This window comes from Zosterops lateralis (assembly GCF_965231275.1).
Source record: "Zosterops lateralis genome assembly, chromosome: 6".
NCBI lineage: Eukaryota > Metazoa > Chordata > Aves > Passeriformes > Zosteropidae > Zosterops > Zosterops lateralis.
The window spans coordinates 9,840,774-9,857,281 of NC_139761.1; the positions used below are offsets into that span (position 1 = coordinate 9,840,774).

At 40.9% G+C, this 16,508-nt stretch overlaps 1 protein-coding gene across 5 annotated transcripts in view; it reads right to left on the reverse strand.

Annotated features, from left to right (window-relative positions):
• KLC1 (kinesin light chain 1) overlaps positions 1-15,348 on the reverse strand; it is a 43,344-nt gene extending 27,996 nt beyond the window's left edge. For all 5 annotated transcript variants that reach the window (XM_083863267.1, XM_083863268.1, XM_083863269.1 and 2 more), the window contains exon 1: positions 15,259-15,348. The gene's annotated coding sequence lies outside the window, so the exon portion shown is untranslated. The remainder of the gene's footprint in view (positions 1-15,258) is intronic.
• Positions 15,349-16,508: the final 1,160 nt, after the last annotated feature.

Below are 16,508 nucleotides of genomic sequence, written 5' to 3' on the forward strand. Positions count from 1 at the left end.
TCTCCTGCAATACAATATCTAAAAGGCACAGCCATTTGTTACCAAACAAAAGCTGTAGATAACAATAGGTTTTTTTGTAATAACCTATTGTCTGAAAACACAGATTTTGGGGAAGCACAAACTTGGTTTTACCCAGATTTAATATAGTAACTTCATATTCACAAATATATCAATGGAATATATAAAAGCAACTAATCTAGCATGGCATGAGAAATTAACCCATGAAGATCTGATGAGGAGAATATTTGCACATTTCCCATTTACAACCTGAGAACTACGACCCAGAATGCTTTAAAAGACAATTTTAAAGTACAGACTCACTGAAGTTGTGTAGAAAATGAACTGCAATTTAATGTGGACCAAATTTGTTAATAAATGCTTCTTCATAGTCATATAAGAAATTGTTATGGATTATGCTAACTTCAGCACACAAATCAGCCCTAATTACCCTTAGCATACTTTCACAGCTTCAATTAACAATTTCCATCCTGAATGCACAGAACTGAATATTTGATTATTAGGAGGTAAAACCAGCAGTGACATCTAATGAAATTACTATTTGAGTATCTTATGCAAACAGGGATAGCAGCAATTCCTTCTGCATGTCTCAATATTCTGTCATTTTACAGCAAAAATGAAAAGTGATTTTTGCATACATACATGTATTGCATGCAAAGATGCTGTCTTTAAAAAAATTACACATTTTAAACACCTCAGTAGAAACACAGTTAATTCTAAGTGATGAACACAGATAAATTAACACCATAAATTAACAGCTATGGCTGAATACACTAAAGCTGCAACTAAGGATGGCTAAGCCAGCACAGCAGTTTTGAAGAGAGGAAAAGCAGGTTGAAAGATGCTAAAACCATCCCAGCAGCAGCCCTGCTTTACAAATACATTCCTTCTGTCTCAAACCAGTGTGTCAGATTTTTTAGCTGCCTCATTCCAACCCAAATGTAGCTAAAAGCTTCCACTGCCTCTGCACTACCAGCACAAGGAGCTGGAGCCAAGGCAAAAGCTGCATCAAGACATGGACTGACCTGAAGGTCCTTGCAGCCTGGGAGAGGAATTCTCACGCCTCCTCTAGTGAACACTGTTAGAACCCCAGTCTCTCCCACTGACAGCAAAGAAATAAATCTTTTGGGATAAGTTTTGTGGGGTGTCTGTTGGTGTTCAGAGTTTTATAGACTGTGCTTGGGAGAATAAATCAGAAAACAGGACGATAACAACATATAATTTGTCCTGTTATCAAATCTGACTCTTTGTAGGAGTGAAATTAATGAATAAATATCTGATAGCCTTTAAGGGTAGTAAGTGAAGGTGTGGTGCTATTTCCGTATTTTTTTTAAAAAATTTATTTAACAAAAGATCATTGTCTATTCAACAAACAAGGCCATATTTGAATACATAATCATAATTGGGGATGGTTTTGTAAAGGGCAAAGACTTGGATTCAATGATCCCTGTGACTTTCTTCCAACTCAGCATATTCTGTCATTCTGTAAATTAGATTTGAATATCCTGAGGCAGCAAATGCCACACAGGAAGCAAACAAATGAAGTTCGTATGCAGGATGTATACAGAGGAAAGGAGACAAAACCTACCCAGCTCTTCTATTGTCACTTCTCAAAAAATGTTAACTCTTTCTTCCTGTACAGAAAAAAGAGTGTAGGCAAAAGCAAACGCTGTTTAAGCTCCTGTAAGTTTTTCCTGCAATCCACTGCACTGCAAATTTTACCTGGGCAGGAATTCTAGATTCAAATACTAGTTTTTAGCTCAGTGTACAACTAAAAACAAAGCAAAGAATTAAGATGTACAAAGGTTTATAAAACAGAATTTTGGATGAGGGAGAAGAATTTGCAATGCAGCTAGAGTTACAAACTGAATTAACTGACTTAAGAAATTTACCTATTATATTAATTATGTGTCTGTTTAGATCTTGAATATTATCCTGCTTCTTTGTGATAATATTGACTGTGCTGAAATAAAAAAGTCACTTAATGTTTTCCAACTTTTAGAAAAATCAAGTCACTGTGTGAAAACACACAGAAGTTAGTTAACTTTGACAGATCAACATAAAAAGCCCGGCAACATCTTCTACTATAGAGGTTTCCACAACACTTTGTAACATGAGCTCAAAACAAAGAAACAGACTGAGAATGGCAAGAGTCAAACCAAAGACAGCACAGAGAGCAAAGCCAAGCCCTTCGGTCCTGTAACCACTGGGATAATCTCATCATATACAAACAACTTAAATGGCTGTTATCTTTAATCACTTTAAGTATTTTGTTATTCATAAAACGTGCAAACCAACTACACCAGTAATGCTGACATCACACATTTGTGCCTAAATTCTCCCACAGACATACACATATCACAGTCAGCTACATAAGCTCTCCAGCTCATATTTAAAGATCTTTTAAAGAGCTTTTTAAAGAGCTTTTCCTACTCAGCTGCTTTTAAAGAAGAGTCGTTTTCCTGCAGATCACTTCAAAATATTCTTGTGCCAAAAAATATATGAATCCCTCCTTACATAAGAAAATTTATCAAGGAAGAACTTTATTCTAAAAAACCCACGAGATTTTTTTTCCTTGATTAAAGATTAGCATGGATCCTAAAAACAAATAAATAAAACCATTCTAATTTTTCTTCCTTGTTATGAATCCCTAAGGACTTCCCCTCTCTGTATTGATATTTTTATTATTTAATGGGTTTCAAGTACTAAAAGCTTGGAAGATAAATTCTTAATGCCTTTAGCATCTGATCACTATTGTTGCAAAATACAATTTTAAATAAATAAATTATAAAACCCCCCAAGTCTAAACTGCTTTGTCAAGCCAAATTCTCCCTAAACTTTTTCTCTGAATTTACAGCTAATAGGCAACATAACTGAAAATGAAATAATAATGTGTTTGCATATTAAAAAAAATCATCTTCCCAACAATAAAAGCTGCTACAAGACTGGCTCAAGCCATACCTAGGGGCTCTGTCACCTACATGCACTGCAAATTCCACAAAGTTATGGTGGAAAGTTACACTTATTTGAGCTTTTTGTATCTCTAATAGGGACTTATCACTTCACTGTTCCCTAACAATAATCAGCCTATTCAAGGCTTTTAACCCTAATTTCACTCTTACTTCCTCCTTAATTATATGGCAAGGCTCAACATTCTACATCTGCCATGTGCTTGTATCAATTTTGTATGAGCTGCAAATTACAAGCCATTAATTCCCTGCTCAGAACAAGAACACGTCTCGTTACATCATGGAAGGCACCATCTTCAAATACTCGGAGCTGCTTTAACTGCTAATCTTCATAATGTGGAAAAGTGCCTTCTCAAACAATCCTCGAAACATTACAGGCTGCTCCAAGCACAAAAAAGAAACCGAGCAACAAAGGCAAGAGATGAGAAATAGTTTGGGAAGGACGGAGTAGTGTGTCAAACACTGCATTAGCCGCACCCCTCCTGCAGGCAGCTAAGCGACTGCAGAAACGACGAGGATGAATCATTCACGGATGCCTTTCAGATGCTGAGAAAGGTGTTGGTAAAAGCGCTCAGATAACAAACACTCAGTTTGGACTATATTGCTGTTATGGTTTTCAGTCAGAATCTCCAAGTTTGAAAGAACAATGATTACCTGTTTGTTTTTTTTTTTTCAAATTTAAGATGTTAAATTTCTCTTTACCTGTGAGACTATTTCTGCTGTCACAAGTCATATTCCCATAAGGAATATTTATAATCTTTCCCTTTTTGTCTGATTTGCCTCCCTTTTACTTAAAATGATCCCTTATACTCAGGAATTTTGTTCCATTACGTGATCTCTAAACTCCCAGAGGAAAGTAGCTTTTCCCTCTTGACATATTCAGGACTGCAGCTTTGCTGCCAGTGCTAGTCCATCACTCTTCTCATCAGCTATATTTGAATCCACGTAGAATAGAAAATCTAGAACTGCACCTGCAAACAGTGTCCTGGTGGAGGTCAGGCTTAAGGCACACTCGCTGACCCAGTTCTATAAACAGAACGCTGCTGCACCTCTGCACTGCCTTGGGTTTCCAAACGCAGGAGCTCAGGAAGCACCTTCAGCATGTACCACACAGGTACTCGAGCTGCCTTAAAAATAACCCGGTGAGGCCAATTAGCAGCACACACTGGGGGCTGTAAATCGCTGACCAGAAGCAGGTAAGAGGATGGAGTTGCATATGACCTAGGCAAGCAATATTAAGGTAGAGAGAAACTCCCCCTCTGCAAGGGGAGTCACTTTTTTAACTGATTTTCAGCCAGTAAGCATCTGAATTTTAAAAAGACCTTACTGTGCTGCTCCTGCCAGCCTTCAATTCAGAGCTAGCCCTGCATGTAGAAGCCTGCCCTACCACCTGGTTTAAAGTGAAAGTATGCTAGGTAAATACTGTAAAAGGACATTTGTAGTCCTTTAATGTCAAGGGCACATATCCCAAGAAGAGCTCAGAATCACACTTGTAATTTGACCTACAGCCTTAACATCAAAAAATGTCTGTGTTGGTAAGTAAACTAGAAAAACACTTAAAGTTTTGGCATTTCTAAAGGCAAGCCCAGAGGTTTCTGAAGAAATGCACAGGACATTAATAATAAACAAATAATAAGCAAAGGACAGATTGACTAAAAGGAGTAAAACACAAAAAAAACCCCTTGAATACTGGCAGAAATTTCCCCATCTCCAGCAAGGCTGCTGCTTTTCTCTTACGACTGCCAGGAGCAGCCTACTCTCCACATGGCAGCAGTGGGAAGAGGCTGTGTGGCCTCACGTTGTACCCCTGCATCACAGCAGCATCCACCTCTGAAAAACACCCTGCCAGCCTCTAGGAAACCCCAAGGGCTACCAATAAGCCCATGCACTGCATTAAACTATGTTTAAGTGAAGAGGATTATGTACTTGTTTAGCTGAAGAACGCAGCCACTGTACATCCACCTTAATAAATCTTGGCATTCTTTTAATGTTGGGGCCTGCTATTAAAAGAATTAAAAACCATGCCTTTCAGGGGAAATCCTGAGATTCTTTGGAAGACGAAGAAACTGTTATGGAGAAATGCAGACTAACAAACCATATTTGCTAAAAAAAAAGAGATGATAGCAAAAATAGCTCCTATAAAGCCCTTAGCAAGGGTGATGATGACAATTCTCTTTGAGAAAGCACAAGCTAAGATGATTTGCACTGCTGAGGAAGTACAAGCTATGAAGATTTGCTCTGCTGCAGAGTTCTTTGATTTAGATTTCTGTAGCATGCTACCTCAACTCTAATGAACACTTTGTTAACAATCATACCTGGATTCTTAAAGGTAACAAATTTAATGCTATTTTGAAAAAAATACTTTTGCACATTTCATAGACAACAGGGAAAAATGCCTTGCAAGTTATTGCAGCCCTCAGCCTTTCTTCTGTAGCAAGCAAACTATTTTCATGAAAATTATTACTTCCTGCTGAAATAGCTGAGTTAAAAATCTGTATACAATATAGAAGTAGTCAGTGACATAAAAGCATTCTTTAACTACACGGATTATTCCTCCTCTTAAAGAAAAGATTATGGTGTCAATCCCTTGACCGTACTGCACTGAATAAACACTGGCTAGTAGCAAGCATTTCAATTATCATGATACAGCAGATCTGTATCCTTTTAACTGCAGACAAACCAGATGACCTGCCCATCTAATTCCAAAATCTCTTTTAGACTCAAGCATATCTGGAATTCCATAATGCTGCAGGCCAGATCCCATCTTGCTCTTCCTGTTCACATACTGCAGCAGGCTGAGACCCTCAGAGGATGTGACTGCCCCCTACACATTCAATTATTTGTGTGAAAGGAATCAAGGGAAAGTATCCTCTTTCTTGCATATCTCACCAACTTTATTTTACCTTTGCAAAGGCCTAAAAATATTGTGACTGAAACACAGATTAGCAGCATATCCTAAAATCACTGTAGATTCCCTGAGAAGTGTTAGATACTACAATTGGTCTGGATGTATTATAAGCATGTAAGAGAAAAATTCATTCTCTGTATAGATTCCCAAGCCCTTCTAATATCTCAAATTTCAAATGAAACAGGATAGATATTAAGACCCTTCTATGCAACCACATGAAAGATTACTCTTTGTCAAAGCTAAAGCAAGTGCAAAAGAAATCTGACAGGCGTGTGTGTGTGTGTAAGGCAGTTCCACAGTCCCAGTCAGGAGTCCAGAGGAGCTACACTAAAAGCCAGACTTTCAAGAAGGTACAGCTTATAAAACTATTTGTTAATTGAGGCTGCTATCATCTGTTACATGCTGGCTAGTCCATAACTTTCTTACTCAAAATCTGAAACAGCCCTGTGGCAAGATCCAAACCCCACTCTTTTCCAGATTAACAAAACTGAACACAACCCTCTTCTGCTGTTTGACAGTGTTGGACCAAATCTAATGCTGATTTTTTTTTAAATTTTAGTTTTGTCCATGGAATCTCTGAAGGCAGACAGACTGCAAATCTCCAAGTCTCCTACCCCTTGGAGCAAGGGAGTTGTCTCCCTTCTGTACCACTGTTGTGTCAACACAAGCAGCGTCTCTTGGTCTCCATCAAAGCAAGAACCTCCTTAGCTTCTGTGAGCACTAACAAACACTTCCAAGCAGCCACCAATGGATCTTGAGAAAGGAGAGCTTTCTGCCTTCCCTAAAACACTGACACATCAGTTAAGGCCATAGGAGATTTGCCTTCTTCATACAGCAACAAAGCCACCTCACTGGATCACTTTAACAAAATGATCATGACTGTATTAAGAGCAGTTACATAAAGACAAAATAAACTTACTTAAATGCATCAGAAGGCAGAGGTGTAAAGACTTAAAAAGTAGTTATAATTACCCTTAATAATTAAAAAGTCTTGTCACAAGAATCAAAGATACATCTAGCCTAATTGTTCAGAAATTGTATTGTAATTTAGTATTTTGTAGTTACAAAGACATGCCTCATGAATTATCTACTTTTAAGTGGATTGAAAAGAAATTTTGACTGTATTTTTAAATAAATACTGTCAAGAAAGTTGGAATAACAGATCCATCATCACTATCAAATTCCACAGTTTTTCCCCTCAGTATTCCAAGAATCTACGTTGATTTCTGTGTGAAAATGGCACTTGGCTGTTCCTGGACTGGCCACCTTGTGCAACCAGGTCTTCAATGAATTTTGATAAATGTCTTGATAAGGCTGGTTCTTTCTGTGTAAGAGACTTTGAGACTGGAACAGGGTTAGGGTATATAGAGTAATAAGAGGAAATACAGCATCATCAAAAGCTACCTGTCTTGCAATTTGTAGCTGTCAATAGTGTAGACAAAACATTTTTTCAGCTTGACTCTACTTCTTTCACTTTGCATTGTTTTTTTTTGTACAAGAACTGCTTTATTGACTAATCAAAGTAAGCATCCATTTATGTTATCTATTTATCTAATCTCTAAATAGCACTTAGGTAGAAGCACAGTAATGTTCCCATCAAATCAGACTTCCAAAATACATTAAAAACTCTTATCAGCTTCCACTTACTAACATCAGATCTATTATCTTAACCAAATCTACTTTTTATAGCATACCCATAAACATCTAGAAAATGCATTCAGGAAGGGCAGAGAAGGCCACAGCTCGCCTCATATCATTGGACCTATGTGGGAAACTCTGCTGACAATTTACTGTGAGTACTGACTACCAAAGCTCTTACATGCCTGATGACATTGAAGAAAAGGGTTCTCTGGACTGAAAAAAGAAAAAAGAGCAATTTCTTCTGCAGACATAAAAGGAACATTCACTAACATTGTTTCAGCATGTAGCAGCCTTTAAGTTTAGCAAATCCTTATATTGAGTTTTGAAGCTATTTAATAGTTTACATTAAGATGCACAAACTGGGCAGTCTTCCCTCAAGCTTTAGGGAAAATATCTTCCTCCAGCTTATCCTTCCAATAAAGAAATGTAAACCAATAACCCAGTTCTTGCAAAAAGACTACAGAAAAAGTTTAATCAACAAAGAGTTGATTAAACAATTTAAACAATTAAACTCTTCAGGCATAATCCTTAATATTGAGAAAAAAATTAATGCTAACCCATTCAATATTACATCAAAATCAATGGTTTCAATGGCAACTACCAGTTATGAGAATAATTTTTTCTTATACCTTACATATTTAAGTTCATAGAAAGCACAGCAAATGATACAACCATCTAGAAAAACAACTGCATATCACTCACTGTTTCTTACCTACAGCTGCAGAAAGCTGGCTTAGTTGCAAGGTTGGGAGTAATTTCCTTGTTAAGTACTCCATAATATGGAGACCTTATTCTGAACTCTCTTGGGTCAGTCAGGAGGGGCTGAACAGTAGAGCAGGCTTCACAAAGGCACCTTAACCTCCAGTGCATTCACACCTGAGGACCAAACCATAGTGCCAACCCCCTCCCCAGTGATCTTTCACATTCCTGATTTATCTTAGCTAGTGCTGGGCACAGACTGTCCCTTTGGGACCCCTGAAATCCTTGCTCTGGTCACACCACTCGTGTGACAGTTCCCACCATCCTGCTGCAGGACACCGCTCTTCTGGTGGACTGACACAGAACAAGAGCACATACTAACCGGAAAACAAACACAGAAACTAAAAGTTTCATTTGAATATTATTTTTAAACCATCTGGCTTGGATAACCTGTTTTGAAAGCATTCCCCTCCCGAGGATGGCAGAACAGTGGCCTCCTAAAACAACCATGCCATTAATTAAAAGCACGGCATCATGAGCTTGCAAGCTTTGCTCCATGAGCAGCCAGACTACAGGCTGCAAGACAAAAAGGGAAAATAAAAAATGGAAGTCAGCACAAGCATATTTTCAAGCGATTTGTTATCATAACAAATGGGTGTGGAACAAGATTCAATGGCCACATAAAGTACAAGCAGTCACTGTAATTCAAACCCCACCAACTGCTGCTTTCAGAAATGGGCTGTGCATCTTTTCTCTCCACCTGCATTCAGCACAAACTCCAAACCAAAGAATTTAATTCAACAATGTATTCCAACACCAATATTTTAAGTGTGTGCTAAAATCAGTGTGCAGGATATGATTTTTACTTAAAACTCCTGGGAGAGAAACTGATACTAACTGAATAAAAAGTACTTAAAAGCAAAGTAATTGATTCATTAATCTGCATTTATCTGCTTTCTAAACAATGGAAAGGTGATGTAGTTAAATAACAACTAATTACTGAGAGACTGAGACGAAGTTACCTTGTGGTGCCTCTTGTCTTTTCAAAAGGTATAGAATGGATAACAAATTATTTAAAAATTAGGCCATCTGGCTACCATAACAACACATTACATATCATCTCTGTATGATTTCTTAAGCTCCTGGGAGTGCCAACCAAGAACCAGTGTTGTGTGTTCCAGAATGCTCCCAGACCAGAATCTTATGAAGCAGTTTTATTACACCCTCTCTCACCCGTTAAAACAATTCTGCCTTACCACAGGCACAATCCTCACATTCACACACCTAATCTTCCCAAAACACATCATTGCTCAGAATTAACATGTCTTTCTGAGGATTCATTCCCTTGTACCTCTAGCAAGAGCTCTAGGTGACTAACAAGTAAGATAGATAACACACTGCTAAACACCATCATGACTTCTGCACCCCACTCTCTTTCAATGCAGTAATATTCATTATTCTGAATGCTACTATACTGAATTGGGCACTACATCCGAGGAAATGGTAAATATAAACAATAGCACTTTCTTTTGTTTTCCACACATTATTGCCTTCTATGTTCAGAGGAATTTAGAGACAGAAACAGCCACTAAATCTTCTGGCCTGGCTTCCTGCAAACACCAGACCATGAGCATTCTTTCACTCACCAAGGCTATGGCTAGACATGATAACCTGGTGATGCTCCTCACCCAGGCATCCATTTCTTTCACATCCCTGTCCATAATAAATCAAAATACAAATATGTGCCTTTTACTGGATTATTTTTTCCGTCAGAGGTGAGGAGACAGACAAAAGGTTCAGGCCATAAACACAACCAAAATACACTTTCCCCAGGCTGCCATGCGGCAAGCTGTGCTGATAGAACACAGACAGGGAACAAGCAGCAGGACCATGGAACCACATAAATCAGCACTGAAATGGAAAAACATTTCATCTGCATCCTCAGAGATCAATTATATATTCCTATTCTGTCAACAAAAACATTATAGGAGGTTGTAGTCCCCCTCCTAGTTCAAAGCTATAACCTCCCCCTGTCCTCACAGATCACCATCCCACTAGTTACATTAACCTGACTATACTCTGCCACTGTCAGGGAGAGATAAATCCACTTCTTTCATCAACCCTTCTCCCTTTAAACACACACTAAATGTGATTGGGAGCTGGGGGAGAGCAGGGTGGAACATCCAGTTTAAGCACATGAAGAAATGAAACAGTAAAGATGGGGGTATACTAAAATCCACTCATGGCAAAGACAGGAGGGATGACAGAGTAAGAGCAGCCTCTCTGAAATGGAAGCTGCTCAAGCCAGAAGAGAAAGAGCTGAGGCTTTCCCACATTATTCAGGCTGACATTGCTTGATAAAGGAACATCCCATAAAAGTACTTAATCTTAAAACAATATTCTATTCAGAAAACCAAAATAAAGCAGCAGAACCACACCAACACACACCCTGCTCCGCCCTGCCACTCCATAATCTGTATGACATGGTTTGCAAATCAATCAGCCACTGTCAGCGGGAAGGAGCCAACTCGAGATATGCTGCAGGAATGCAGTTACTGCCATTCACAAAGCTGAAAACCACCACCCTCTGCACTGTGGAACAGCATGCAAGTTCTAATCATAGCACACTGCCAGTAATCTTAATTTCTTGTAAATATAAACTACTTTACTACTACATACAAATACAGATAAGAATGAAGATAATAACTTATTTGGTAACCCTGAAAAATGTATGTATTGTGGTTTAAAAATACCGACTTGTAGATATAACTTTTTAAGTAGTATCAAAAAGTTTGTTTGTGTCAGACATTTCTTGAGCTTCTGAACATTAATAAGTGCAGTGTTAACTTTTCAAATAGTTTGCTGGGGTACATCACATAGTAAATGTAATATAATCAGCCACCACCTCAACCCTACAGGTACATAAGGAGCCAGTACTACCCACTAGATTGGTGACATCCTTTGTTCTAGCACTTAAAAATTTAATGAAGTCAGCTATGTTTCTGACACAATACCAGAAAGAAAATCTAAACAGGATGGGTTTGGTTTATGGTGGGTATTTACAAAATAATCAAAATATGAAACTCCTGACTTTTAAGTCTACCCTACAAAAGATATTTTACTGCTTTCACTTGTAAGGAAGACTTGATATTGAGAAACCATGTACAAAATATATCCATTTAAGCAGACAACAGAGGGAAAGCATATTAGAAATATAAGATGGCATGATCCTCTGCTTCTTTATTTTGATCAAGAAACATGACCAACAATAATTATTTGACAAACTAATTTCATTTTAATTCTACATACATGCCAATGCCAAAATACAGCTTCCAGAGTAAAAAAGATTGTTTCTGACTGCAGTTAAATAGCAGCATCCTGGGAAGATAAGCTGGATTCAAAGAAACAAACTGTGATTAAATCAATACACAGATACTATTACTTGCATCTGTTTCCTTAGCTGATTGAATCAACTATCAGAGAGTGCCTACACATTTAAAGAAACTAGCATCTCTAATGTTAACTGTGCTTTAGTGTTCATTCTTTGTTCACATTCCCAGATATATTATGGGTACTGGATGGCCTTTCAGTATGGCCTCTTATTATTGGGTATGTTAATTGTGTAGCACAAAAAAGCCCCATGTACAGTGTCTATCTCATGCCTGATGACTACAAAACACCTCACATAAAACCCTCTGGAAGTAATTCCTGTATCACTGAAAGCATCTGCAATTCTGGCTCTAATCCTCGCAATGAAGTGCCCAATTTAAATCCCGGAAGATGACGACAACAAATATCTCAGCAAATCCAAGTCAGAAAAAGGGCACCTTTTTCTGGTCAGGCATTTATTTAGTAACTTTTCAAAGGAGCCACATTTTCTTCTACATCCTTCTTTCAGTAAGGAAAATGTTGCACTAAATAAAATACTGGGAAGACTTTATTACCTCAAAAACACCTGAAGCCGACTCTGAGTCAGGATAACTACTACAACCAGTTCTATTTGGAAGTCAAATAGGATTCTTTTTAGAGTGAACAAGGTGTCTCTGACAGACACTTGAGTACAATAAGTATATCTTAGACATTGTGTTCATCAGGCTTTTGCTTGAAGGAAAATCAGAGTTAACATCGAAAAGAAATGTTTTTTCTAAACTTTGGTCAAGGTAAATACTGTGTTCTTGTAAAACAATTAGAAATACTTTGGAAACATGAAATATTATGAAGGCTGAATTAACAGAAACCCTGCGGTTACCCACTTTATTGAGATGATGATGGAATTGGCCCATTTTTACAGCAGTTGTGTCATACTGAACACCCTGGAGGCACACTGACTACAAAGGATGTTACTTTAACTAGACCCACCATGCTTGTCCCCATCACTACCTGCTACTCTGCTCTTCAACACTGAATACCAAAGTACACTTTGCTTATTTATGAATTTACCCAGATTTCTGTATTTTCACTCCTCTTATAAAAACTTTATTTTACAAGTATTTGTACCCTGAATTGAGTTTTAAAATAATCATGAGCTATGCAGGTGGAGAGATGCTATTAATCCCAGCGTAAATCCAATTGCATGTTTGCCAAAGAAGTCAAACAGAAGAAGAGATGAAAGAGTAAGTGCATGAGCCCACATTTCAAGAGAAACAGAAGCTGCATTAAACAGACTCAGAACTAAAGATAAGGCTGCAGTATTTCCCCAAACTCCCAATTAAATAAGAGACATATGTAGGTGTGCTGCATACACAAAAAGATACAGAGAGAGATATGTGTACTGTATGAGCAGTACATGAGTGAGAGGTGTCTGACATTAGCATGGCAAGTTCTCCATAAACACAGGAAGCAGCAATTGTTCTTACATGCCTTAAATGTCTGTACAGAGTATTTTGTTCTATGTCAAAAAAATTCAGACTGTGTTTGGGACTCCTGCATATTTAATTACAAATTATGTATGTGATTCTTCTATTGCCAAACACAGACCTTTTAAAAGAATCCTTTTCCATTAATAAGGCATTACTGACTGTATATTAGGAACTTAACAAACAATTCATGAGGTTATTTCACAGGGGGTAACTTTGGGGGGGTAACTTTATTCTCTTGTTTAGTTATATATGGTAGCAAGTAAAGGGAATCTATACTCAAACTGCTGTTAGAATTTCTGTTTACTGGAACTGTCCAGCTCCATCACCATCCTTCAGAAACATGAAGGTTGCCAAACTTTAACTGCAACATGATGCAGAAGTGATACTGCATTGATGAGCAAATTTCAGAAACACACAATTCAAATTCCCTGCTTTTACCCACAAGCTTCTGCATTATGTGAAATGCCTACCTAAATGGAACAGCCAGAGTTCTCCATAGCTGGTCTAATTTCATGGAAAAGATCCTCCTAAACCATGTGGTCACAAAAATAATTGTGCAAATGACTTACAAAGTCCTCTGCACAGCCTCACCAGATGGATCAGCTTTCTCTCCGCTGCCAGTAAAAGCTGAATCTGTAACTTCCAATTGTATCTGTAACCCTGGGTTGTAACACGGTCTATCATGTTTCGCTGAAGCTTTGGAATTCATACTCAATTAAAATAAAGCTGTTTCTCAAAAGAGTTTTAAATCAATTGTGCATTCTAAAAGGTGTTGCTTTCAGTTTTGTTGGGCATTTTTTTAAATCCAAATGCTAAGCTGTCTAAAATCTTGAAAGTTCCTCTTCCTCTTTATTCAGTGGACACTTTTTGTGCATCAGTTTCCTATTTAAGTGATGAGCAAATGCAAAAGTGGAAGTGAAAGAGACAATTACTTTGCAGAGTAATTGTCGTTAAACCTTGCGCCAAGCACAGAACAGCTAAAAATTATTTTAACTGTTTTAGTTTCTTGTATTTTTATGTATAAACATGAAACCATTCTATATGAATGATACCGGCTCACAATTTTGCTGTTCAAAGCAAACTATAAAAACAGACTTTCAGTTTTTCCTAACTGGTTTTGTATTCCGAGTCTGGATTCTGACTTCATGACCAGTATTTTGAGTGCTGATGCTACTTTTACATCATATCCATTAACAGAAATCACTAACATGACCAGAAAAATGAAGAGTAAGACCACCATCATTGACTAAGCTACCTTCAAAAAGCCACACAAGAGTATTACACGAGGTGATGCCGCCTTGGCCATTAAAATGTGCTTCAACATGCCCAGAACACAGAATTCAATGAAGTGTCAATAAGTTTCCTTCTTCTGATTACATATAACTGCTATGCAGATCTACAAATCTGGCATCTCGTTATATTAGAAATATCAGAAAGATGAAAGCAAACTGAGTAAGGTTTTAAAAGTATCTTTCTCATCAACCTCTTCTCTAAAGATAAGAGTTAGTCATCAATTAAATCTATTACGTATTTTTTACTAGAATAACCAACGCTTTTCTAACCAATTCTTCCCTTATTTTGGAGATGCAGAAATCCGGGCAAGGAATAAGTCTAGGACTCGACTACAGCACGGCAGGTGACCTACAATGCATAAATCCGGTCACTATGTACAAAGCCCGACGACGAGCTGTCCCGGCCTCGCCCTCCCGCAGTTCCTTGGCGGGGCCCGGCCCGGGGCGGGGGGGCGCAGACAAAGCACCGCACGCCCGGAGCCGCAGGCCGGAGCCTCCCGCCCGCCCTGCCCGCTCCCTCCCAGGGCGGCGCCCGCCGCAGCACCCAGCGGAGCCGGCCGAGGAAACGGGGACAAAGCCCAGCCGATCCCCATCCCCAGGCACGTACCCCCTGCCCGCAGCCCAGCGCCGAGCGCAACTGACAAAACGCCCGAGCACAGCCCGGCCACAAACCCGCCCCGCCCTGGGCGCGGGCAAGGACGGGGCCGGCTGTCAGCGGCGGCACTGCGGGGGCACCGGGCGGCCCGCGCCGCCTTTTGTTGTTTGCGCGGCGGCGGATGAAAAGGGAGAGGGACTGAACACCCCCCGCACCCCAGCACACAGCCCCGGGTCCCGGCCCGGCCCGGCCCGGCGGCTCCCCCCGCCCCGCTCACCGCTCGGTGCTGCAGCTCGGGCGATGTGCGCAGCGCTCGCTGGGGCGGCGGGGGCCGCGCAGCCCGGGGCGGGGAGGCGGCCGGAGGAGGATGTCAGAGATGGGCGGGCGAAAGGGAGGAAGGAAAAGGGGAGTTTTTTGGGGAGGGGGAGAGAGGACCGGAGAGAGGGAGGGAAGAACCGAATCAGCACCGCGGCGCACCCCGCAAGGCGCCGGCAGGGCCGCGGGGGTGGGCGCCGGCGGAGCGGGCGCTGACAGCTGCCGGCAGCCGCCACCACCCCCCCGGCTGCTGGTGCTGCTGCTGCGGCTGCGGCCGCCGCCCCTGTCCCGCCCCGCGCTCCCCTCCCTCCCTCCTCCCCGCCCGCCCCGCCTGACATGGCGGCGCCCCCCCCTCTCCCACAAGCGCCCGCGCGCCCTGCTCGCCCCCCGCCCCCCCCATGGCGTCATCCCCGCCGGGAGCCGGGCCGGGCCGCGCTGAGGGCGGGCGGGGTTCAGGTGCACGGTAACCCCTGCTGGAATTTGCCTCGTCTGCCTCAAGTGGGTGTCAGTGGAGAGCAGATCCTCAGGTCGCCCTCGGTGACACTTGGGGTGGTTTTGCTCCCCAGGAGGTACCGATGCTGATGCTCCTGGCGCTGGTTTGACCCGCTGTAGCGGACAGAAGTTCAGGGTTGTGGCGACTGCAGGACTCGTGAAACTGATGCCTTCGTCTCAGTTAAACACCGCTGGGAAAAGCTTCCACTCCCTTTAAGAAAGGACATTGAGGTGCTGGAGTGTGTCCGGCAAAGGGCAGCAAGCCCCGTGAAAACTCTAGAAAACATGTCTTACGAGGAATGGCTGAGGGACCTGAGTTGGTTTAGTTTCAAGAAGAGGATGAAATTTTCAGGAGAAACCTCATCTCTCTCTACAACTTCATGTCAGGAGGGCGTAGTGAGGTGGGAGCTGGTCTCCTACCGTGCTTGCAGTGAGAAGGACAAGAGGAAATGTCCTCCAGTGGGACTGGGGAGATTCAGATTGGATATTAGACCAAAAAACGATGTCACTGCTTGGGTGCCAGGCACTGGAATAGGTTGCCCAGAGAGATGGTGGAGCCACCACCCCCCGGAGGTGTTCAGGAGGCGTCTGGACGCAGCACTGGGCAATGTGGTCCAGGGTTGTGAGGCTGCAGGAGCAGTGCTGGGTGGATGTTGGACTGGATAATCTTGAAGCACTCTTCCAGCCATGACTATGAAATGTGGATGACAGTCTCTGCAC